Raw genomic sequence first — 26478 nt, forward strand, 5'->3', positions numbered from 1 at the left:
CAGCTCCATGGACATGAGTTTGAGTAAGCTCCGGGAGTTGGTGATGGACAGGGAAGCCTGGCACACTGCAGTCCATGGGGTCACAAAGAGTCGGACACGACTGAATGACTGAGGTGAGGCATAAATTTTAGAGAATGTACATAATAATGATATATAAGTTATGCTTCTGGGCTTCTGTTCTTGTCAAATTCATATTTATTCATTTATTTAGCAATGATTTTGCTTGTTTTATATAAACATCCTCAGCTAACTTTGCTGTTTTTGGCTCAATAGTTTTGGTGCACGAGCTTAGTTTCTTGGCAGCATGTGGAATCATCCAGGACCAGGGGCCGAACTCGTGTTCCCTGCGTTGGCAGGCAGATTCCAAACCACTTGACCACCAGCGAAGGGAAGACTAATGACAGTGTTTGGGCTTCCCTGGTTGCTCAGGGTAAGGAATCTGCCTGACAATGCAGGAGATGGAGGTTCTAATCCTGGGTCAGGATGATCCCCTGAAGAAGGAAATGGCAACCCACTCCAGCATTTTTTGCCTAGGAAATCCCCTGGTCAGAGGATGGTGGCAGGCTAGCATCCATGGGTCACAAGAGTCAGACACGACTTAGTGACTAAACCGCTACTGCAGCAACAACTTCATTCCTGCCATCAATAAATGGATCTTCTCCAAGGACCTGAAATCATGCTGAGTGAATCCTTTGTAATAAACAAGCACATATTTCTTCTAGCTGAAATAACATTTATCAAGCAAGGAAAATGAAAGGAATGTAAGAAACCTAGACTTTTTAAGATGATAAAAATAACAGAAAAATAATATATTCTGAGAAACAAAAGTGAGTGAATCCACTCTGAGACTAATGTATAAAAAACATTCTTTGACAATAACAACAATGACATGCATGTGGATTTAGGAAGACTGATCTATAAAACACACATTCTTGATGTGAATTCTTTGCAGGCTTTTCCTACAACACTGGGGTTTACATTTTTCTACATTGATCAGATTTTTACTACAGGTTTTCATGTAGCCAACTAATTTACTGATTGACTGCACTCTAACCAACTTTAGTAAAAAGAAAAGAAAGTGTTCCATGGAATGTACCCTCTATGTGGTTATGCACCACTCGAACTCCAGAATTCCAAAGTCGAGTAACATACATGTGGCCATAATCTCTTAAGACATCATATTGACAAGTGATGACATAGGTCAGGGGTAAACCATGCAACTTGTGGTCATCAGCTAGTGAGGGTCAAGTGTCACATCCTGAATCCCTGGATATTTTTTAGCCAGCTCTGAACTACCATGAGTTGGAGTCTTATAAGTGTGGCCTTTCTAAAACGTCTCAGGGAGCAAAGAACTCCAATTAACAAATTTGAACAGATGGCTTGATTCCGGAGGAATGAGTTGTTTGGAAAGCATCTCCTTCTTAACTGACCTATCTGTAGTAAAATATTCACTCCAGAATCTGACCATGAGTGATTTAGACAGAACTGGTTACTGTGTATATTCTCAATATGATGGTAAATCGAAATCAAAATTCTGAAGAACAGGATATATTAAAGATTGGACCTTGAGTTTGATCTTGACATGTGGATCTTCTAAGAGCTGAGAAATATTAGGATATGTTGATTGTATAAGTCATTTTAATGGAAAAATAAAAACCACATTGCAAAAAAGACATACTTAAATTTAAAAATCCTTAAAAATATAACATAATTTACACAGTTGGTAAAAGAATAAAAATATTAATGTCAAGCAAAGTTTTGTGGTAGATGTCCATAAACTAAACATAAATTTTAATTTTCAAAACAAAAATAATCAGGACTCTCTGCATAAACCTTGTTAAAGGATCTTTTATTATAATATGAATTGCATACTTATGTAACCTGCAGGTATTTGATCCTCTTTTTCATTATTAAGACTATTTTAAATATCTAAGTATGTCAAGAAACATTATGATGGGAAGGAGATAGCTCTCATACTGAAGAGACGTTTGATCTTGAAAGAGTATAAACCATGTGAAACAATTAATTTTTAATTTTTTTCAGCACTGCTCTACCTTTTCTAGGTCTAGTCCTTGTCTTTCCAGGAACAGTAAAATTTTATCATTTTCTTCCAAGCTAATTTTCCTGCAATGTGCTTCTGAGCACAATGAGACAAAATGATTATTCTACCAGTCATAAGATACGTATCTAGTAACCCAAGTTTTTTCTTTTTTTTGCACAGTAATGTTTGGATAAATTAAAATTTTCAGACTTTCAAAAGGTTGTTTTTCCAAACACTACCAACTTTGTCTTGGATATACCTGAAGTACTGGCCTATTTAATAGAAGGCAAACTGATTATCACACTGAAAAATGGTATTACTCACTCATCATTCAGAGAACTGGCCAGGACTTCAGGTACAATTTGGTAGTGGTAGTGTGCATCCAATTTTCAAGAGAAAACTTTTAATAACTACCCAATAAGAATGATGTTTCTTCCAAGTGTTTTTGTTTACATACTTTTTTCAAAGTTAGGAAATTCTCTTCTATTCACCATTTCCTATTTGTTTCATCTTTATAGATGCTGAGTATTATCTGTTTAAACAGTTCATGCTTATTAAGATAACCATATGATTTCCTTCTTTAAATTGACTTCTGGGTCAAGCTCACTCATCGGAACTTCCAGGGTTTGATCTGACTGATTGATTACCCAACTCTCTGGGAAGTCCAAAGTATACAAAATACCAACAGTCAGAATTCATGCGTCCCATACAATATGCTGTTTCATTTGGGAAAACTGCATTAACAAAGTCTATTTTTGCCTGGAAATTCCTGTGGGGGGTACCCTTGGTGAGACAACTTCATGAAATTCTTATGAGAATAAAAGAAGCTTTAAATTAAGCCAAATTCACTGTAATCCCTAGCAAATTTCAACAAGGGAATCAGTGCTTTCAGCAAGAGGATGGTACCACATGTCTTCAAAATGAAAGGGTCTCTTAGAGACAAAGATACCACTCTCACTGAGTACAGAAGCTTCCTGCCTGTCAGTTTCTGTTACAGGATTGAACGCAGCACAGTCTTCAAAAACACAACCCAGTCTGATCTCGGTATGGTGAGAAGATCCCCAGATCCTTGGTTTGTGATGGGCTGCTGCGTGGAGAACCAAACTTCCAGCAGTTTCTCGGTTTTCCTCCAAAAAATGTGCAGCTTCCAGAACCATGAGACTAGTGACCCACCAACCACCACAGAAAATCGATTACATTAAATCTCTGTTCCCACAGAGGACGCCGCCACTGCAGGTGGTTCCACCTGTGTTAGGAAAGTTCAGGTTCAATTTTGCCATAGTTTATATTAACTTAGAAAAAAAGGATTAATAAACATTTCCTGGCTTTTGTTTGTTTTTTTGGTGTGTGAGGGAGCCTGAACGCGAGTCTGTTGGGAACAGAGGCAGGCTCAGCTGTCTCTTGAGGCTCGCTGTTTCCCCGTGAGGGAGGATACAGCAAGGGTCGCTCACGTCGTGGACTGCACTGTGAGTCCTTCCCTGCCCTTTCGGTCCTCCGTCTGGGGTTGATGTTCTTCCGCCTGAAATCATCCTCTTTAAAATCCAAAGCGACAGTGGGCTGGGCAGTGAATTCTCTTTAATTTTATTTGTAAAAATATGTCCTCATTTTGTCCCCGGATTAGAAAGATGTATTCATATTAGTCTTTTCATATATTGGTCTAACATATTCATATTAGTCATTTCATATATTGGTCTAATATATTCATATTAGTCTTAAACGTCTTTTCTCATTTTGCATTTTCTTTTAATCTAGCTGTTCAGTATTACAATTTTTTTCTGATCTGTCTTCCAATTTCTATATTGTATTGCAGTCAACATGATAACAAATATCTACATTGTAAAACCAAGAGCGAACTATGAACTTTGGATGATGATGATGTGTAAATACAAATTCGTTAACTGAAACAAATGACTCACTCTGGGTGGGGATGTGGATAATGAAGACGGCTATGTATGTGTGACAGAGGGGAGTCTGGAAATTTTTGTCTTCTTCTCAATTTTGCCATGAATCTAAAACTGCTCTACAAATAATATTAAAGTCTATATTAAATGCTTAACTTTGAAGGTTAATATTTTTATATATTGAAGTTTTATTTCTTTATTTTTTGAATAATCCATAATTTACAGCTTCTTCCATGAGCATATTTCTAAGTTTTAAAATATATTTTTATTTCTATTAAACAGATTCTACTAAAACATTTTTTCTAAGGATAATGTTTATGAATTGGGGTGATATTTTCTCCCTGTAACTAGTTCTTACTTTCCTCTTTGTCTATATACCTGCTTACTTTCAGCTTTCTATTGATTATTGAAATGAAAAGTTAATTTTTGGAATAAATTGAGACCTAGGATCCGGTTGCCTTCTCTCAGTAATGACCTATATTTGCTTCTAGTAAGATGCATGCACATATTATAGTATGTTATAATATACAACATTCTGAATATATATTATGAATATACTCAGATTAAATAAAATATTTTGATTTCCTAATTATAGTTATTGCTATCATTTATTGATTTTCTTTCTTAAAAAATACTTATATACTATACAGGAAATTGTACCAGTATTTACAAAAGTATTAAAGTGTAAAATTGTTCACCTCAGTGTTCCTCAAAATAAGTAAAAGAAAAAATACTTAAAGAGTGTATGTATAATTTAGAAGTAAGAATCAAAATTTTTTAGTAAAAGACAAAAGAAAACCCAATAAGTGAAAATGCTGGGCATCTTACCTGCTGGGTCATTCTTGCATCTAAATTCCCTCTAGTACTGTCTCCAGAGATACCAATTCTCCCAGGATCTACACATCTTTCAAGAATTTGGGGGTGTAAAAAACATTTTAATGCAGTGTACACATCTTCAAATTGAACTGGAAGATGGCACTTTGGGGCTAGTCTGTAGCTGTAGACAGAAAAACAATCACTGATTTATTTACCTTTTAAATTAGTTTTATTTTTTATTTACTTTTTATTTTCTGTTGGAGTGCCCCAGGTGGTGCTAGTAGTAAAGAACCTGTCTGCCAATGCAGGAGACATAAGACACGCAGGTTTGATCCCTGGGTCGGGAAGATCCCCCAGAGAAGGGCAAGGCAATCCACTCAAGTATTCTTGCCTGGAGAATCCCATGGACAGAGGAACCTGGCTACAGTCCTTGGAGTCACAAAGACTCAGACATGACTAAAGTGACTTAGCATGCACATAGCTGATTTATGTATTAGCTTCAAGTGTATAGTAAAGTCGTTCAGTTGTACATATGTCCATTCTTTTTCAGATTATTTTGCCATATAGGTTATTACAAAAGGGTATATAGAATATTGAGTAGAGTTTCCTGTGCTGTAACCATTGATTCTTAGTCATATACTAAAATAAGGCAGGTACTTCTGATTCACAATCAAAAGTAAAATTTTGTTTTTATCAACAGGATACTTGTTGAAAATGTATTTTTCCTAATCATAAAATGTGACTGGCAATCTCTGAATATCATTTTTATAATCAAAATTTAGAGTTTGAATGATCAATCTGGTTCAGTTTTGGGGGAAAACTTTCTAGCTGCTATCTTTTGCTAGCAACAAATATTTACAGAATGACTAGTTTTGGTAATTCCCATACTGTATTTTTAAAAAAATCAGTCATTATTACTACCTGTTTCTCCAGAGTTATTTTCCAACTTTATAAAATTATTCCCATTTGACATAGTCTTTATTGCATTAGTCCATTAATTCTTTATTTTCTAAGGTTTAAGTAGCTTCTCACAGAGAGTATATTCCATAGAAAATTTAAACCTTTTTCCTACTCTTTCTAAAGAGTGCTCTAAAAAGGACTTTAAGATAGGTTCTGTCTTACCTTTCATAGTTAACATGGCAATAGTTGCTTTATTCAATGGATTACTAGCTTCTAGGCACCATTCCAAGCACTGTTACAGGTATTATAACATTTAATCCCCATATAAATGATGAGTTTTGCAAATTGTTAATATTTAGAGTTTGCATCCTTTAAAACATCACACAGTCACCAATTTGCAGAATCTACATTCAATCCCAGTCCTCTGGCCCCAAAGTCCACCTCCTTAGTACCCTACTAATTATAGGGGAAAAATCCAGAGCCAGTAGTTAAGTCCCTCTGATTCTGCAGCCTTGAACAAGTTTTTAAGTTTTTGGTGTTTGTTTCTTTTTGAATTATGTGTGTGTCTCTTCTCTCCAATGCTGGACTGGACAGCCTCTGACATTAGATTTCTCTATTTATAGTCAGTCTCATCAGTGGCATGGATTAATTTTTGCCATAAAAGACACTCTATATAGCTGATTGTATGTTGATATGTGAGGCATGTGGCCTAAAATCAAATGAACACAGCTCTTACTTGGTTGATGTGACAACTGTATCAATCTGTCTGCTGTCCATCTTGACAGAAGGTCAGAGGTATAATAATCTGAAATAAAAGAAAAAATAATGGATTACTAATAACAGTTGAAAAACGGTACTGTTAAGAATAAAGTTTACCGTGGCAATATGGTAAATTTCTTCTCTTTATTGTGAAATACTAACAAAAGGAAAAAAAAAAATGATCCTAGTTTCATGTTGATCAATGCACATAGTTACATCTCAATAGAATGTGAATCATTCTCTTTGGTGATCCTTTCATTTGCCCCTTTTCCATTTGAGAAATTTTTCAATTGCCTAGTCCAAATTAGCTTTGTTCACCTGCCTTTTATGCAACTGGTATGTAGTTAGAGGCTGGGAATGCAAATATGAAGAGATATATTCTCTGACTTTAAGGTGCTCACATCAATGAGGTATACGGGCACAGATACAGGTCAACAACAAAATTACAAAAGAAAATAAAATAGCTGCCTTAACAGAGGTGAGTGGGCAGCCCTGTTGAGATATAGGGGAGAAATCTCTCATTAATCCTCCCAAGGGTTCTGGGTAGAATTTAGAAAGGATTTGAGTAAACGAGAGACTGCAAGTTTGTATAAATATTTTTCATGAGAGTGTGTGTGTGTGTGTGTGTGTGAGCTGGGAATTAGCACTCATATAAGTACAAATCTAGCAAAATAGTTTAAGGAACAAAGCTTTCAGCATTTGGGCCCGTTTGAAAGACAAATCAGCCATGGTAAGAAAAGTTTTACTTTAGAAACCCAACTGTATCAACAGCAGTTAATAATACTGCCTATTCATTGTAATTTTTAAGCAGCACTCCCTTAATTACTTTTCATACAATTAACTCCACATATATACAACTAACTTGCAACCTCTCCACTGAAGTCTTCTTACCTCTCCTAGCGAGACGTGTTCCTCCTTTCGTGTGCTGGCAGAGCTTTTTGCCCTCAGATCTCTTTCACTATTCATCTACATCGCATCATTCTGTAATTTCTGCTCTCATACAATCAATAGAATTGTCCATGAGGCATTCTTTAACTTTTCAGGATGCCTTTAGTGTTAGGTGTTGCCAGCGCCATCCTCTTTCCTGCTGTCCTCTTGTTTCTAGGCTTCTCGTGTCTCTGACCGTTCTTAGCCCCACAGTATGGCTATCATTTCTTCCTGCACCTTTCGAAAATATTACTAGTTTCCTGCCAACACTCCCTAAGTCACCCAGCCGAGAACACTGGCAATCAGACTCCCTTCCAACCTGGGGAACTGGGGCACTGCTCTGGGTTCCACACTTTAGAAGGACTGTTTGGACTTCTTTGGTTCCGGCCTCACCCCAGGGCATAGACCCAGCAGAGCACAGTGGCATGTCTTTCCATTGCAAACCACACTCTCAGCACCTTGGACCTTGGGCCTGGAATAGAATCTTGCTACTTTTAATCCACAGCCCTATCCATTGTGATATCCTACATGGAAAAAAAAATTTACTAAAAGTCTTTTTAACATAAAAACAAAACTATTTTTCTGAATACATTTTGATCTGGGAAAGGGATAGAAATGTTGCTGGGGGAAAAATAAGAAAGAAAACATAACTCATTATTTAGTTGTATGCTCTTAATCAGGAGATGATTTCAAGAAAGCAGATGATATTTTAACATTTAATTTAAAAAACTGAACATTTTTTGACCTCTATATGGTGCCGTTGTGAAAGCATACTTGAAGTATAATCATTTGAGTCTTGAAGGATAAATAAGATATTTGCAGCCATATTTTAGTAAGCTCAAAGACAAAGAAACACTTTTATTTTCTAAGGAGCTTCATCTTCATTCTGTAAAATTCATAAGTTCTATCAGTGAGTGGTAGGATCAGAAACTCTCATAATTTTTGTAACATAAATGTTTTAAAATCCAAATGTTAATAAACATTTATTTAGGCTGAGATTTCAAAAACTCCATTAATTCATGTTGCTTGAATGAAATGAGTCTCAGAAGCAGAAACATGATATTTAACTTATAGATCATAGTATGAGAGTAACCATTTATATTATATGAAGTGAATCTTCCAAAATATCACCCTTATCATTACTACCCAAACAGCAACCACCACCATGGATATAAAACAATCCCCTTCTTAATGATTTTGGCTTCCATTAGCGCACATATATATGGACACAATGTTGTTAAATGTTGTATCTTTCACAGTTACATTTTCATCTGGTATTGGTGAAATGCTTTGAAAACCTGAAAAGAATGCCATGACTCCATAAATTGGTTTAGCCCCAATATTTCAGCACACAGGGCCTAAAATAAAACAGACACACACATCTATTCTAAATGCAAAAGGTGTTTTTGATCCAAGGAGTGCACATTAATATTCAATATGACACCGAAAGTTTTAGTTACAATCTTTCAAAAAATCTGTCATGATACCACCAGAAGATATACAAACCCAGATGCTTTATTACTATATGATGTTTTCCCATAAGTGACAGTAATTCTTTATTTATACATTCATCCAATAGGAATATTAATATGAAATATATAACTCTGTATTAAATACTGTCAATGAGTAGGAGAACCAAGCAAACTCTTTATTCTCAGAGCCAAAAGAAGGACTTAAGTTATAAAAGGACAACCTAATACAAATATGGGCAAAATTCATTGGAATAGTTGTAAAGATGCTGGTGAAGGAAAAGGTTTTTAATTTGCAGTTGAACTGAGACTTGAAGAGAAAGTAAAGTTTGGGATCAGCTGAGAAGAAGGCTTTAGGCAGATTGAATGAGCTTAGCCTAGAGAAAAACAAAAATGTGGAGATAAAGAATTGCAGGTCATTTGCTGTTCTATACTTCCAGAGTCTATGAAGATGAGTGAGAGGAAAAAATCCTGAAGAACAATTTAATCCATTCCCTTCTCCAGGAGCTCTTCCTGATCCAGGGATAGAACCCCAGTCTCCTGCATTTGCAGTAGTTTCTCTATCCTCTGAGCCACCAGGGAAGCCTCCCCCCCAAAAAAATATATATATACATATTAAACACAAATCCCTAGAAACTATGATAGACATATTAATAAATTCAGCTTGGTTAAAATTAAGAATTTACATTTTAAGAATCTTATAAAGTGATTGAAAAACAAGCTACAATGTGAATAATGGTATTTGCAAGACTTTTATTATGAAAATGCTAGTTTTTAGAATATATAACAAGCTCATAAAAATGAGAGGTAGACCAACAGTTCAAGAGACAGAAGACTTCAATGGTTGTCTCTTCAAAGGTCTAGACTGATTGGGACTCTAAGGAAAAAAAAAATTCATTTTTCAAATATATAATTCATAAAGAATAGTATATATAACAAGATGGGCTTCCCAGGTGATGCTAGCAGTAAAGAATCCACTGCCAAGGCAGGAGATGCAAGAGACAGGGTTCATCCCTGGGCCAGGAAGATCCTCTGGAGTAAGAAATGGCACCCCACTCTAGTGTTCTTGCCTGGAAAATTCTATGGGCAGAGGACCCCGCCAGGTTACAGCCCATGGGGCCACAGAGTCAGACACGACTGAGTGACTGAGCGTACACATGTATCAGGAATTATAAGAACAAAAGACCTAGTTCTCCAAGAAGACACAGCCATCTTAAAATGTTTAAGTGTATAGTAGCAAGTTTCATAGTGCAAGAATTGGGAACTGAAAAAAAACTGAAAGAAGAAACAGAAATATCTGAAATTATTAGTCACAAATTGATACTCCAATCTTATTAACTGGTAAAGCAAGTAAATAGGAAAACAATCAGCATATAGAAAATTTGAAAAATGCTATCAACCCAACAGAACTAATTGACCTATTGAGGGCATTCCATCCAATGACAACAGAATAACATTCTTTTCAACTGTATGCAGAACTTTCACAATGATGCACCACATGACAAATCTGGGAGACAATCTCAACAAGCTAAAAAAGGGTTAAAATTATACAAAGTATGTTCTCTGTCCGTAGTGCAATTAGTATAATTAAATATAATTAAATTACATTAAATATAGCTAGTATAATTAAGTTGCAGTAATAAAATTAAATAAAAAACCCAATGATTTTGGGGGAATATGTTTATATTTGGAAGCTAAACAGCATGCTCCTAAATAACTCATTGATTGAGGAAGTTATCTCTGGACAAACTGAAAAAAAAATCAACACATTTTGAAGACATTGAAAATCTTAGCATGTCAAACTTTGCAGAAAGCAGACTTCAGGAAATGTATAGCTTTAAATTCATATATTAGAAGAAAATAAAGATCTTAGGGATGTGATCTAAGCTTCCTTCACTAAGAATTTGGAATTAGACTAGCAAAGTAAACCCAAAGTGTGTAGGAAAGAATAAGGGAAAACAAAGACCAGAAATCAATAAAAATGGAAAATAAAGAAAACTAAAGATGTATTCCTTGAAAAGAAACCATAAAATTGATTAGCCTAGAGTCAGACTTCTGAGGAAAAAAGAGAAGATGCAGTTTACCAATATCAGAAATTCGTGAAGGACATCATTTTAGATGCCCAGGCTCATAGACATAGTAGGCAGCAGTCAGTATGTGTTCAAACCAATTGGTCTGGCCACCCAGTGAGCGTGCAGTGTAAGGCATAGTGGGACCATGACTTGGAAAATTATAAGACACTGAGGAAAGAAACTGAAGATGACACAAACATATGAAAATACACTGTCCTTACGAATTAGAACTGATATTGTTAAAATGACCATATTACCCAAGTCAATCCATAGAGTCAATGCAATCCTTATCATACTACCAAAGACATGTTTCAGAGAACTAGAACAAAGAATTCTAAAATTTGTATGGAAACACAAAAACACCCGAATAGCCAAAACAATACTGAGGAAAAAGAACAATGCTGGTGGTTATTATGCTCTCTGGTTTCAAACTATACTACAAATCTACAGTAATCAAAATAGTATGGTGCTGGCACAAAAATAGACCCATACATCAGTGGAATAGAATAGGGCTTCCCATAAATAAATCAACACTTATATGGGCAATTAAACTATGACAAATAAGGCAAGAATATACAATGGGGTAAAGACAACCTCTTTAACGAATGGTGTTGGGAAACCTGGAGAGCTACATGCTAAGAATTAAACTGGACTACTTTCTCACACCAAAAAAGAAAAAAACAAACAAACAAAAACAAAAAACAAAAAAAGATAAACTCAATATATTAAAGACTTAAAGACCTAAAACCATAAAACTCCTACAAAAAAAGCATAGCAGTATACTCTTCAACACTGGTCTCAGCAATATTTTTTTATTTTGATACGTGTCTTCAGGCAAAGGAAACAAAAGGAATAATAAACAAATGGGACTACTTCAAGTTCAAAAGCTTTTGCACAATGAAGGAAACTATCAACAAAATGAAAAAGCTGTTTACTGAATGGGAGAAGATATTTGTAAATTAAATAACTACTAAGTGGCTAATATCCAAAATATACAAAGATTATTAAAAATTGTGATCTTATGTTTCTCAAATGCACCTATTTTCTCTTTTAATTATATGCATTAAAAATGAATAAAAGTATAGACTTTGTTGACTTGAGAAATGAATTTATAGAAAAGCAAGCCAAAAAAATCTTGTGATCAGTCAAAAAGATTACACACTAAATTGTTATTATTCATAGTAATACATAAACTAAATCAAACTTTATTTATTACACACACTTTGTGATTGATACATGTTGACAGATTAAGGTTAGACTATTTTGTTTCCATAATGAAGCATATATGTAAACCATTATTATGAACAGTACTGCACCTACAAACACTGCAACAAAGCTGGTAGTTACAAAAGGAGAGGCATTTGATACTTCTTTAGCTTTGTGCAAGCAGTTTCAGGTCAACAGGATGGGACTTGGCCATTGCGTATACATGGATCCATTCTCCCTCAAACTTCCCTCTCATCCAGGCTGCCACATAACATTGAACAGAGTTCCATGTGCTATATAGTAGGCCCTTGTTGGTTATCCATTTCAAATATGTTTAAGCAATATGTTTGAGACGAACATGTGAGTCCAATTTTTAAAGTGTATTTATTTCTCATCTTAATGTATAACTTGCTTTTTCAAATTCTATCTTGGTTAATGTATAATTTCAATTGATAGGTTGCTAGATAGCTCCACTAAATAATATCAGAAATGAAGATGCTCTACATAAAGATGCCACACATTAAAGACATGTGTCCTTAATCTAACTCTGCTGGTTTTAATGTAAATAAGTGTTTCTTTTGTTACTGTTCTGCTTTATAGAAAGCAAGAAAAAGAACTTGGATAACCACCCTTTTCTGTGTTGTCAAAGGAATTCCTGAATAAAGGGTAAGTGGTATAAGAGAAATAATTCTAATTTATAGAACTACTTACCCAGGAGAGAATTAAAAATGCTGTGCTTCATGATACTTCTGAGGCCAATTTTCTTAAACAACCATGGACTTTAAGTAACACTGACATCAGTCTAACTGAATATTCTCTCCAGTTAGATCATCAAGGAGACTTGCATAGAGACCAATAGATCCATGAGTACTACATAGCCATCTAGTTTTCAGTTCTTAATGACCACAACCATTGTGGAGTATGCTGTTTCACTCTTTAGTTCTTAAAAACGTTTTCCTCCTCTGAAAATAATTCAGTGAATTTCTTGTCTGGCATGTGTTGTCTGTCTGGTAATTAACTCAGCATTAAACAAATTTTCTCACCCTACTTATTTAACTTATATGCAGAGTACATCATGAGAAACGCTGGACTGGAGGAACCACAAGCTGGAATCAGGATTGCCGGGAGAAATATCAATAACCTCAGATATGCAGATGACACCACCCTTATGGCAGAAAATGAAGAAGAACTAAAGAGCCTCTTGATGAAAGTGAAAGAGGAGAGTGAAAAAGTTGGCTTAAAGCTCAACATTCAGAAAACTAAGATCATGGCATCTGGCCCCATGACTTCATGGCAAATAGATGGGGAAACAGTGGCTGACTTTCTTTTTCTGGGCTCCAAAATCACTGCAGATGGTGATTGCAGTCATGAAATTAAAAGGCACTTACTCCTTGGAAGGAAAGTTATGACCAAACTAGACAGCATATTGAAAAGCAGAGACATTACATTGCCAACAAAGGTCCATGTAGTCAAGGCTATTGTTTTTCCAGTGGTCATGTATGGATGTGAGAGTTGGACTATAAAGAAAGCTGAGTGCAGAAGAATTGATGTTTTTGAACTGTGGTTTTGGAGAAGACTCTTGAGAGTCCCTTGGACTGCAAGGAGATCCAACCGGTCCATCCTAAAGATCAGTCCTGGGTGTTCATTGGAAGGACTGATGTTGAAGCTGAAACTCCAATCCTTTGGCCACCTGATGCAATGAGCTGACTCGTTGGAAAAGACTCTGATGCTGGGAAAGATTGAGGGCAGGAGGAGAAGGGGACAACAGAGGATGAGATGGCTGGATGGCATCACCGACTCAATGGACATGGGTTTGGGTGGACTCCGGGCATTGGTGATGGACAGGGAGGCCTGGCATGCTGCGGTTCATGGGGTCGCAAAGAGTTGGGCACAACTGAGCGACTGAATTGAACTGAAGTGAACTGAAACAAGTTTTCATATAGTCTTTGTTTTATTATTTGTCAGAAGAGAAAAGTCACTGGACAGGATTAAATAGCAGGAAAATATTTAAAGATCACCTGCCACATTTCTCTATCTCTATGTCTCTCTTTTTGCTTTAACAGTTTCTTTCTTAAAATACATACTTCAATTTTAAAAGCATTATGATGAGAATTAATAAGTCACAGTATTAGATATAATAGAAATTGCAGACAATAATTCTCTTATCAAAAAGAAAATCTTTCTCAGATAAAAGTCGATATGTAGAAATTAAACTTCATCATTAAAATTCGTTCTTTTTAGAAAAATTTCTTGAGGAAACTGCATACTGTTTTACATAATGGCAGTACCAGTTTATGTTCCTTCCAACAGTATATTAGGCTTCTCCTTTCCCTGCATTCTTGCTAGCTTCTCTTTCGTCTTTTTAAAAAATCTCCATGCTAACTGGTATGAGGTGATATTTCACTATGGTTTTGATTTGTATTTCCCTGATCATTAGTGCTATTGAGTACCCTCCATGTAATTTTTTATACTTCCTTGATGATTAGTGATATCAGGTACTTTTCATGTAATTTTCATGTGATTTTTAATGGAAGAACTTTTCATATATTGTGATATGGGGAAGTCACCCTGTGTTATACATGATTTGGCTGAACTTTATGCCAAGTAGAACAGTCTGTCTTATGACCTGTCAAACATTCTTCGGCTTTAACCAATTTTTAAAACAAGAATGCAATTACCAAACTCTTTAGAATGTCCACCTTTGAAGATAGGAATACATGACCCCTTCTTCTGTCACTAATGCTAGTACTCCTTTTATGATGAGGTTTTCTTCTTAAACACCAGTGTCTTGCTGACTCACTATATACATGCTATACTGTCTCTTTTGAAAGCTTGAAGGAATCTGTTTTGCTTGCTTGTTCTGACAATATAAACCTCGGGTTCAGGCATCCAGAATGGAACCAGATGGCTCCATTTGTTTTTGCTTGTTCTTGCTTCTCATTGTGAATGGGATTTTGGACATGTTTCTGCATAACTGAAAACCTGAATTTTCCAAACTATGTAAACTTCAAGGACAGCACCAGCCATTCTCAAAACATCATCTGCTAGTGTTACCAAACATGGACTTGGGTATGCTCACTCAACACACAGCAAAGTCAGTCTACTGACACTGGATTGTGGTAAATGAAAGTACAGCATTTATTGCAAATGTCAAGCAAGGAGAATGGGCAGTCTGTACTCAAAAGACCTGAACACCCCAATGGCTTTTTGGGGAAGGTTTTTTAAAGGCAACGTTACAAGAGTGGGTTGCAGGGTGTCCGAGAAGCTTTTGGATCTTTTTCTGATTGGTTGTTGGCTAAGGGTGCTATTTTGGGGGTCAACATCATCAACCCTGTGGGGCCAGTCAATCTGAGGCCTATGTGCTTATGGTTCATACTTTTCATCTGTGGGCATCTGGTGTCTTTAAAAAAAACTTAGGAATATCTTTCAGACATTGATATCTACTGGCAGCAGACTAACAGTCCTTCAAAAGATAAATGGATAAGGAGGATGTGGTGTATATATATATACAATGGAATATTATATATATTATATATAATATATTTATATATTTAAATATATAAATATATAACATATATTTATGTTATAAATATATATAATAATATATTTATATATAAATGCATATATTAAATTTATTTATTTAAATATATATTAAACAATTAAATATATAAGATTAAACATATTAAATATATTATATAGATTTAGTAAATATATAATTATAAATATAATACATAAATATATTAATAATATTAATAATTAATCAACAACAATTAATAATATTATATTATTGTTGATATATTAATGTTATTATATATTATATAAAATTGTAGAATACATAAATATATTTAATATATTTTAATATGATTATTATTAATTATATTTATATGTATATTTATAGTAATTTATATTTATAGAGAGCATATTAAAAAGCAGAGACATTACTTTGCTAGCAAAGGTCTGTCTAGTCAAGGCTATGGTTTTTCCAGTGGTCATGTATGGATGTGAGAATTGGACTATAAGGAAAGCTGAATGCCAAAGAATTGATGCCTTTGAACTGTGTTGTTGGAGAAGACCCTTGAGAGTCCCTTGGACTGCAAGAAGATCCAGCCAGTCCATCCTAAAGGAAATCAGTCCTGAATATTCATTGGAAGGACTGATGCTGAAGCTGAAACTCCAAATCTTTGGCCAGCTGATGGTAAGAGCTGACTCATTTGAAAAGACCCTGATGCTGGGAAAGATTGAGGGCAGGAGGAGAAGGGGACAACAGAGGATGAGATGGTTGGATGGCATCACCAGCTCGATGGACATGGGTTTGGGTAGACTCCAGGAGCTGGTGATGGACAGGGAGGCCTGGCGTGCTGTGGTTCACGGGGTCGCAAAGAGTCGGACACGACTGAGCGACTGAACTGAACTGAACTGATTCTGAACAGTGTGAGATGGTACCTCTTTGTCATTTTGATTTGCCTTTGTCTGATAATGAGTGATGTTGAGCGTCTTTTCATGTGTTTGTTAGCCATCCATATGTCTTCTTTGGAGAAATGACTGTTTAGTTCTTTGGCCCATTTTTTAATTGGGTCATGTATTTTTCTGGTATTGAGCTGCATAAGCTGCTTGCATATTTTGGAGATTAATTCTTTGTCAGTTTCTTCTTTTGCTATTATTTTCTCCCATTCTGAAGGCTGTCTTTTCACCTTGTTTATAGATCCCTGGGTCGGGAAGATCCCCTGGAGAAGAAAATGGCAACCCACTCCATTCTTGCCTGGAAAATCCCATGGACTGAGGAGCCTGGTAGGCTACAGTCCATGGGGTCGCAAAGAGTCAGACACAACTGAGCAACTTACTTTCACTTTACTTTCATAGTTTCCTTCATTATGCAAAAGCCTTTATATTTAATTAGGTCCCATTTGTTTATTTTTGCTTTTATTTCCATTACTCTGGGAGGTGGGTCATAGAGGATCATGCTGTGATTTATGTCAGAGAGTGTTTTGCCTATGTTCTCCTCTAGGAGTTTTATAGTATCTGCTCTTACATTTAGATATTTAATCCATTTTGAGTTTATTTTTGTGTATGGTGTTAAAAAGTGTTCTACTTTCATTTTTTTACAGGTGGTTGACCAGTTTTCCCAGCACCACTTGTTAAAGAGATTGTCTTTTCTCCATTGTATATTTTTGCCTCCTTTGTCAAACATAAGGTGTCCATAGGTGTGTGGATTTATCTCTGGTCTTTCTATTTTGTTCCATTGATCTATATTTCTGTCTTTGTGCCAGTACCATACTGTCTTGATGACTGTAGCTTTGTAGTAGAGTCTGAAGTCAGGCAGGTTGATTCCTCTAGTTCCATTCTTTCTCAAGATTGCTTTGGCTGGTCGAGGTTTTTTGTATTTCTGTACAAATTGTGAAATTATTTGTTCTAGTTCTGTGAAAAATACCATTGATAGCTTGATAGGGATTGCATTTAATCTATAGATTGCTTTGGGTAGTATACTCATTTTCACTATATTGAATCTTCCAATCCATAAAAATGGTATATTTATCCATCTATTTGTGTGATCTTTGATTTCTTTTGTCAGTGTTTGATAGTTTTCTATATACGGGTCTTTTGTTTCTTTAGGTAGATTTATTCCTAAGTATTTATTCTTTTCATCATAATGGTGAATGGAATTGCTTCCTTAATTTCTCTTTCCTTTTTCTCATTGTTAATGTATAGAAACACAGCGATATCTGTGTATTAAGTTTATATCCTGAAACTTTACTATATTCACTGATTAGCTCTAGTAATTTTCTGGTGATGTCTTTAGGGTTTTCTATGTAGAGGATCATGTCATTTGCAAAAAGTGAGAGTATTACTTCTTCTTTTCCAATCTGGATTCCTTTTTCTTTTTCTTCTCTGATTGCTATGGGTAAAACTTCCAAAACGATGTTGAGTAGTAGTGGTGAGAGTGGGCACCCTTGTCTTGTTCCTGGCTTTAGGGGAAATGCTTTCAGTTTTTCAACATTGAGGATAACGCTTGCTGTGTTTTTATCTATATGGCTTTTATTACATTGAGATATGTTCCCTCTATGCCTGTTTTCTGGGGTTTTTTTTTTTTCCTTTATTTATTTATTTATTTTTTCAGTGGGTTTTGTCATACATTGATATGAATCAGCCATAGATTTACACATATTCCCCATCCCGATTATTATAAATGGATACTGAATTTTGTCAAAAGCTTTCTCTGCATCTATTGAGATAATCATCTGGCTTTTATCTTTTAGTTTGTTAATGTGGTGTATCACATTGATTGATTTGCAAATATTAGAGAATCCTTGCATCCCTGGGATAAAACTCACTTGGTCATGAAGTATGATCTTTTAAAATATGTTGTTGGATTCTGTTTGCTAGAATTTTGTTGAGGATTTTTGTATCTATGTTCATCAGTGATATTGGTCTGTAGTTTTTTTGTGTGTGGCATCTTTGTCTGGTTTTGGTATTAGGGATTTTTGAATGCTGAGTTTTAAACCAACTTTTTCACTCTGCTCTTTCACTTTCATCAAGAGGCTCTTCAGTTTGTCTTTGCTTTCTGCCATAAGATGATGTATTCTGCATATCTGAGGTTGTTGATATTTGTCCCAGCAATCTTGATTCTAGCTTGTACTTCATCCAGTCTGGCATTTTGCATGATGTACTCTGCATATAAGTTAAATAAGCAGGGTGACAATACAAACCCTTTACATACTCCTTTCCCAATTTGGACCAGTCTGTTGTTCCATGTCTGGTTCTAACTGTTGCTTCTTGACCTGCATACAGATTTCTCAGGAGGCAAGTAAGCTGGTGGTATACCCATCTCTTGAAGAATTTTCCACAGTTGTGGTCCACACAGTCAAAGGTTTTGGCATAGTCAATAAAGCAGAAGTAGATGTTTTTCTGGAACTCTCTTGCTTTTCTATGATCCAGCGGATAGTGGCAATTTGATCTCTGGTTCCTCTTCCTTTTCTAAATCCAGCTTGAACATCTGGAAGATCTCGGTTCACATACTGTTGAAGCCATACTTGGAAAATTTTGAGCATTACTTTGCCAGTGTGTGAGATGACTGAAATGGAGGGGTAGTTTTTACATTCTTTGGCATTGCCTTTCTTAGGAATTGGAATGAAAACATATTTTTCAGTCCTGTGGCCACTGCGGAGTTTTCCAAATTTGCTGGCAATTTGGTTGCAACACTTTCACAGCATCATCTTTTAGGATTTGAAATAGCTCAGCTGGAATTCCCCCATCTCCACTAGATTTGTTCATAGTTATGCTTCCTAAGGCCCACTTGACTTCACATTCCAGGGTGTCTGGCTCTAGGTGAATAATCACACCATCCTGGTTATCTGGGTCATGAAGATCTTTTTTGTATAGTTTTCTGTGTATTCTTGCCACCCCTTCTTGATATCTTCTGCTTCTGTTAGGTCCATATTATTTCTGTCCTTTATTGTGCCCATCTTTGCATGAAATGTTCCTTTGATATCCCTACTATTCTTGAAGAGATCTCTAGTATTTCCCAGTTTAATGTTTTCCTCTATTTCTTTGCATTTATCACCTAGAAAGGCTTTCTTATCTCTCCTTGCTATTCTTTGTAACCCTGCTTCCAGATGGGTATATCTTTCCTTTTCTCCTTTGCCTTTAGCTTCCTTTCTTTTCTCAGCTATTTGTAAGGTCTCCTCAGACAATCGTTTTGCCTTTTTGCACTTCTTTTTATTGGGGATGATTTTGATTACTGCCTTCTGCACCATGTCATGAACCTCTGGCCATAGTTCTGGAACTTTGTCTATTTGTCTATCAAATCTAATCCCCTGAATCTATTTGTTACTTCCACTGTATAGTTCTAGGGGATTTGCTTTAGGTCATACCTGAATGGTCTAGTGGTATTCCCTACTTTCTTCAATTTAAGTTGAATTTTGCAATAAGGAGTTCATGATCTGAATTGTAGAAAACTAACCAAACTGATCACATAGACCATATCCTTGTCTAACTCAATGAAGCTATGAACCCTGTGTGTAGGGCCAACCATGATGTGTGGGTCATAGTGGAGAGTTTTGACAAAATGTTGTCTACTGGAGAAGATAATGGCAAACCACTTCAGTATTCTCGCTTTGAGAAGAATGAACAGAATGAAAAGGTAAAAAGATACAACACTGAAAGATGAACTCCCCAGGTCAGTAGGTACCCAATACACTACTGGACAAGAGTGGAGAAGTAACTCCAGAAAGAATGAAGAGATGGAGCCGAAATGAAAACAATGCCCAGTTGTGGAGGTGACTGATGACAGAAGTAAAGTCCAGTGCTATAAAGAGCAATATTGCATAGGAACCTGGAATGTTAGGTCCACAAATCAAGGTAAATTGCAAATGGTCAAACAGGAGATGGCAAGAGTGAACATAGACATTTTAGCAATCAGTGAACTAAAATGGGCTGGAATGGGTTAATTTAATTCAGATGACCACTATATATACTACTGTGGGCAAGAATCCCTTAGAAGAAGTGGAGTACCCCTCGTATTCAACAAAAGAGTCTGAAATTGCACTTGGGTGCAATCTCAAAAATTACAGAACAATCTCTGTTCGTTTCCAAGGCAAACCATTCAGTATCACAGTAATCCAAGTCTATGCCCCAACCACTAATCCTGAAGAAGCTGAAGTTGAACAGTTCTGTGAAGACCTACAAGAACTTCTAGAACTAACACCCAAAAAAGATGTCTTTTTCATCATAGTGGACTGAAATGCAAAAGTAGGAAGTCAAAAGGTACCTGGAGTAACAGGCAAATTTGGCTTCGGAGTACAAAATTAAGCAGCACAAAGGCTAACAGAGTTTTCTCAAGAGAACACACTGGTCATAGACAACACCCTCTTCCAACAACACAAGAGAGGACTCTACACAACCTAAATGTCAACAAATGAATGGATCAAGAAAGGTGAAAAAAAAATACACATATTTAGCCTTTACAAAAGGAGATCCTATCATTCGCAAAACATGGATGAATCCGGAATGCATCATGCTGAGTAAAATAAACCAAAAGAAAAAGACAGATACTGCATAGTACCACTTATATGTAGAATTTGTTTCTTTATTTCTTTTAAGCCAAACTGACAACAGTAAAGTGGTTGCCAGGGACTGACATGGGTGGAGGAAATAGGGTGAAGTTGGTAAAATGGTAGAGACTTTCACAATAGGATGAATATAAAATGAATAAGATCTGAATATATAATGTGCTAATAAGATGACTATCATTGACACTTATACAATTGAAATTAGCTGAGAGAACTTAAATGTTATCATCCAAAAAAAAAAGGTAAATAAATGTGTGGGTGATGCATGTTTTAATTAAGGGAGGGAATCCTTTCACAATTTATATGCTAGAGATCAAGAAGTTGAAGTTCTGAGTAGGGATCAAAATAGAGAAAGCTAGTTACATCATAACCTATGTAATAAAGGTATTTATTTTTAAAATATAATAAGCATATCATGTTTATAATCATAAAGATAAGATCATTGAAACCTACACGGTTGCTACTTGTATGGTCAAAGGTAAGGTTATTCTTGATGCAATAATTTCATTTATAATAAAGGCCTGTCAGTTATATACTAGGGCTGTTATTTGAATTAAATTACTGATAAATATAGAGACCTAAGCATAAATTTTGGCATCTTGGAGGTCTTCATTAAACTGCAATGTTATCATTACTATTATTATCAATATACATATTATTATTAAAATTACAGTAAGAAAGGAATACAATCAAAATTCATGCCCAGGGAATTTCCTGTCTGTCCAGTGGTTAGGACGCTGTGCTTTCACTGCAGGGCATCTGGGTTCGACTCCTGGTCAGGAAATAGAATCCCACAAGCCATGAGGTATGGCGCCCCCCCCCCCAAAAAAAATTCATGCCCAGATATATATCACTTCACTCATGCCCTATTTAAAACAATTTACTCTTTGGTGCTGCCTAAATTGCTGGATTGAAATATGAAGCACAGCAATTTAATGCATGAACCCTAAAAAACCACTGCTCTAGCAAAGTAGGTGGCAATATAGAAAAGGCCAAGAATAACCAGAGCAGAAAGTATAGTAGAATAAAGGCATAATCAACTATGAGAGTCAAAATCTTCTCGACTGTTGGAGGATTATTAATCCACTAAAAAGTAGAGAAAGAATTCTAATCAGAATTCTATGAATTAAAGGAGTATAGCTTTTACACGAATATGTTGATTTTTCTCCCTACTCTTCCACCTGAATCACTCTCTCTCATCTAGATAACACACTCTGTAAGAAGCAAGCAAGTCAGGTTTTAAAGAGCGAGCTGATGGGGAAAATCTTCCTCCTCATCTGGGCGAAAACACTGAGGATAGACAAGCCCTGTTCATGGGGTGAGTATGCTACGAAGCAATGTTAAGCGCTAGGAAAAAGGACATGTTTCCCTTACATGGATCTATCTGTACACTAGGGAACAGAAAAAGGAGATTAAAATAATGGCACGGCAGAGCATCATACACAACACTGTAAAAATACAGAAGAGATTGTCAGTGAACTAAATTCTTGACTTTTTTTCTGACATTCACTTATATTCAGCAAGGCAGGAGATGCGTATGATTTGCAAATTTTTAGCCATGAGGAAGTTTCCAAAATGTTTGTGGAAAAGCTTTTGGAATTTAAACTAACTAAATCTAGGCTCTTATTTTTCTGTGACCTAATTAAGTGCTAAAATTTAAATAGGTTTCCAATAGCAAATTAAGGAGTTTTTTTCACATGCTTAGAGAATGGTTGTGATTTGAAGAAACTATGTGATTCTCACCAAATTCATCTCAGGTTTATTTTTGTCTTTATTTTATTTTTATTTTTTCCCCTTTTTTCCCCCCTTTATTTTTATTAGTTGGAGGCTAATTACTTTACAATATTGTAGTGGTTTTTGCCATACATTGACATGAATCAGCCATAGATTTACATGTGTTCCCCATCCTGAATCCCCCTCCCACCTCCCCTTCCCCCCATCCCATCCCTCTGGATCATCCCAGTGCACCAGCCCCAAGCACTTGTCTCATGCATCCAACCTGGACTGGTGATCTGTTTCACACTTGATAATATTCATGTTTCAATGCTGTTCTCTCAGATCATCCCACCCTCACCTTCTCCCATAGAGTCCAGAAGTCTGTTCTATACATCTGTGTCTTTTCATTAATACCAATCTTTCTTTACAAGGATTCAGTAATCTGCTCTGAAACATTGTGGATATTGTAAAAGATCTCATGGAGAGAGAACACCATGAACAAAGTGGTTGCATTTACTCCCCTTGATCTTCTCACTCCATCTAGTAATAAGCAATCTGTTTATCAAATAGGCTCTCATTAGTTGTTGATGGACCAAAGGGATTTAGCTAAAGCAATATTTACTGCTTCAGAAAGACACAAGCGAACATGACATAAATTATGACATATACACATAAGTCACTTGAAATAAGGCAATATTGCAAAGTAGTGTCTCAACTTGGCAGGGCCATGGGTTGTATGATGGGAGGCAGGAGAGAATTGTGAGTTAGGAAGTGGAAAAATCAATTACTTCCTCCATGGACTGGCCCACATGGCTGTAGGTCAAGGAGCATAAAAAATCTTGGGAAACATCTTTCCCACAGTCAGGATTTTCATTTATGTCAGGCTGCAACCTCTGAGTGTCAAGACCTGGAACAATTGCATGAAGAAGAAATAGTGAATGCTATCACTGTTCTTTGCAAGTCTCTCAGTTTTGCAGCTTAGGAAATGTGATGAGTGCAGTGGGTTTACAATAGGAGGTAGTATCTATGCTTCTCTGAAAAGAGCATCAAAACAGGCTGAACTCTGATCTGCGCATCCGTACCTTTACAAATTCAACTCTATCAAAGTACTTGGCATGCTTTAATCATTTTTCAAATTTATTTTTAATTGCAGGATAATTGCTTTACAATGTTGTGTTGGTTTCTGCTGTATAACAACATGAATCAGCCATAAGTATACATATATCCCTGCCTCTTGAACGTTCCTCCCACACCCCCGTCTCACCCATCTAGGCCATCACAGAACACTGGAGCTCAGAGCACAGAGTACAGAGCTCCCTGTCTTATATAGCAGCTTCCCACAAGCTATCTATTTCACACATGGTGATGTATACATGTCAGTGCTACTATCTCAACTCATGCCATCCTCTCCTTCCCCCACTGTGTCCACAAGTCCGTTCTCTACACATCTCCAGTCTTTCTCTGGAAATAGGTTCCTTTCCTTGTGCTATGCTCAATTGTGTCTGACTCTTTGCAACCCAATGGACTGGAGCCCCTCATGCTCCTCTGTCCATGGGATTTTCCAGGCAAGAATACTGGAGCAGGTTGCCATTTCCTACCCCAGGGGATCTTCCTGACTCAGGGATCAAACCTACATCTTTTACATCTCCTGAACTGGCAGGAAGATTCTTTACCACTGTGCTACCAAATAGGTTCATCAGTGCCATTTTTCTAGATTCCATATATATGCATTAATACACAATATTTGGTTTTCTTTCTGACTTACTTCACTCTGTATAATGGGCTCTAGGTTCATCCACCTCACTACAACTGACTCAAATTCATATCTTTTTATGGCTGAGTAGTATTCCTTTGTATATATGTACTATAACTTCATCCATTTATCTGTTAATAGACATTTAGATTGCTTCCATGTCCTAGCTATTGTAAATAGTGCTGCAAAGAACATTGGGGTGCATGTTTCTTTTTGAATTATGGTTTTTTCAGGATGTATGCCCAATAGTGGAATTGTTGGATCACATGGTAGTTTTATCCGTAGCTTTTTAAGGAATCTCCATACTGTTCTCCATAATGGCTATATCAATTTATATCCCCACCAGCTGTGCAATATGGTTCCCTTTTCTCCACATCTTCCCCAGCATTTTATTGTTTATAAATTTTTTGATGATGGCCACTCTGACTGGTGTGAGTTAACCCCTCATTTGATTTGCATTCTCTAACAATGAGTGATGTTGAAAATCTTTTCATGTGATTATTGGCCATTTGTATGTCTTCTTTGGAGAAATGTTTGTCTAGGTCTTCTGCCCATGTGCATGTATATTTTGGAGATTAATTCTTTGTCAGTTGCTTCACTTGCAAGTAATTTCCCCCATTCTGACGGTTATCTTTTCATCTTGTTTATAGTTTCCTTTCCTGTGCAAAAGCTTTTAAGTTAAATTAGGTCCCATTAGTTTATTTTTGTTTTTATTTCCATTACTCTAGGATGTGGGTCAAAGAGGATCTTGCTTCAATTTATGTCAACATGTTCTGCCTATGTTTTCCTCTAAGAGTTTTATATTTTCTGGTCTTACATTTAGATCTTTAATTCATTTTGAGTTTACTTTCATGTAAAGTGTTAGGAAGTTTTATTTTATTCTTTTACACACAGATGTCCACTTTCCCCAGGACCATTTATTGAAGAGGCTATTTTTTCTCCATTGTATATTTCTTGCCTTCTTCATCAAAGATAAGGTGCCCACAGGTGCATGTATTGATCTCTGGGATTTCTAGCATGTTCCATTGAATTATATATGTTTTTGTGCCAGAAAAATACTGTCTTGATGACTGTAGCTTTGTAGTGATAGACTTTATAACTTAGCCCCCAAGATGATAGCTTACACCTTGTCTCAGAATCCTGGACGAGTCCCCAAGATGATGGATGAAAGCGTATGGTGTTCCACTGGATTTGTGGTCTCTGAAGGAGAAGCTTTAACTCCAGGACCAACGACAGTCTAAATTACCCAGAGCTTTGTGTTGTAGAAATTTTATTAAAGTAATAGTGACAGAAAAATCTTCTGACATAGACATCAGAAGGGGGTAGAAAGATTATTCGTCTTGCTAGTTTTAAGCAGGGAATTATATACTTTTCTGTTAGCTGTTGAGAATAGAAAAAAGAAACGCCTCAAGACCAAGAGAGTTGCACCAGGCTTCTCTCCCACAACATACATATCTGCACAAGGGGAGTCATCTCTGGACAAAACATCTCTGGGTGAGACATATTGTATAAGTCTTGAAAAAAAAGCAGAACTCCAAACAAGATACACAGTTTCATTAACATAGCTTTAAAAAAAAGTTTTCATGAATAAGATGTATCTTTTTTGCAGGGGAGGGGGTAGTTAGTAGCTCAAGGTTGGAAAAAAGTCACTTTCAGGTGGAACCCATTGTCATCATAGCAACACAGGATTAATGGAGCCTCCTAAATCCTGACTAAAGTGGGATTGAAGGAATGTAGGAAAAAACAAAAAAAGGTCTGCCACTTGCAGCTTTCTCCCTCCTGTGGCTTGGGGACCTCTGGCCTCCCTAGGAGACCTGCCTAGCGGTTAACCTTTCCAGTAGTATAGTCTGAAG

The 26478-nt window shown here is 36.2% G+C and overlaps 2 pseudogenes; both read right to left on the bottom strand.

Annotated features, from left to right (window-relative positions):
• Window positions 1–1049: 1049 nt before the first annotated feature.
• On the bottom strand, window positions 1050–25644 carry LOC122444780 (annotated as a pseudogene).
• On the bottom strand, window positions 2596–3198 carry LOC122445128 (annotated as a pseudogene).
• Window positions 25645–26478: the final 834 nt, after the last annotated feature.

This window comes from Cervus canadensis, chromosome 7, assembly GCF_019320065.1.
Source record: "Cervus canadensis isolate Bull #8, Minnesota chromosome 7, ASM1932006v1, whole genome shotgun sequence".
In the NCBI taxonomy this organism is placed as follows: domain Eukaryota; kingdom Metazoa; phylum Chordata; class Mammalia; order Artiodactyla; family Cervidae; genus Cervus; species Cervus canadensis.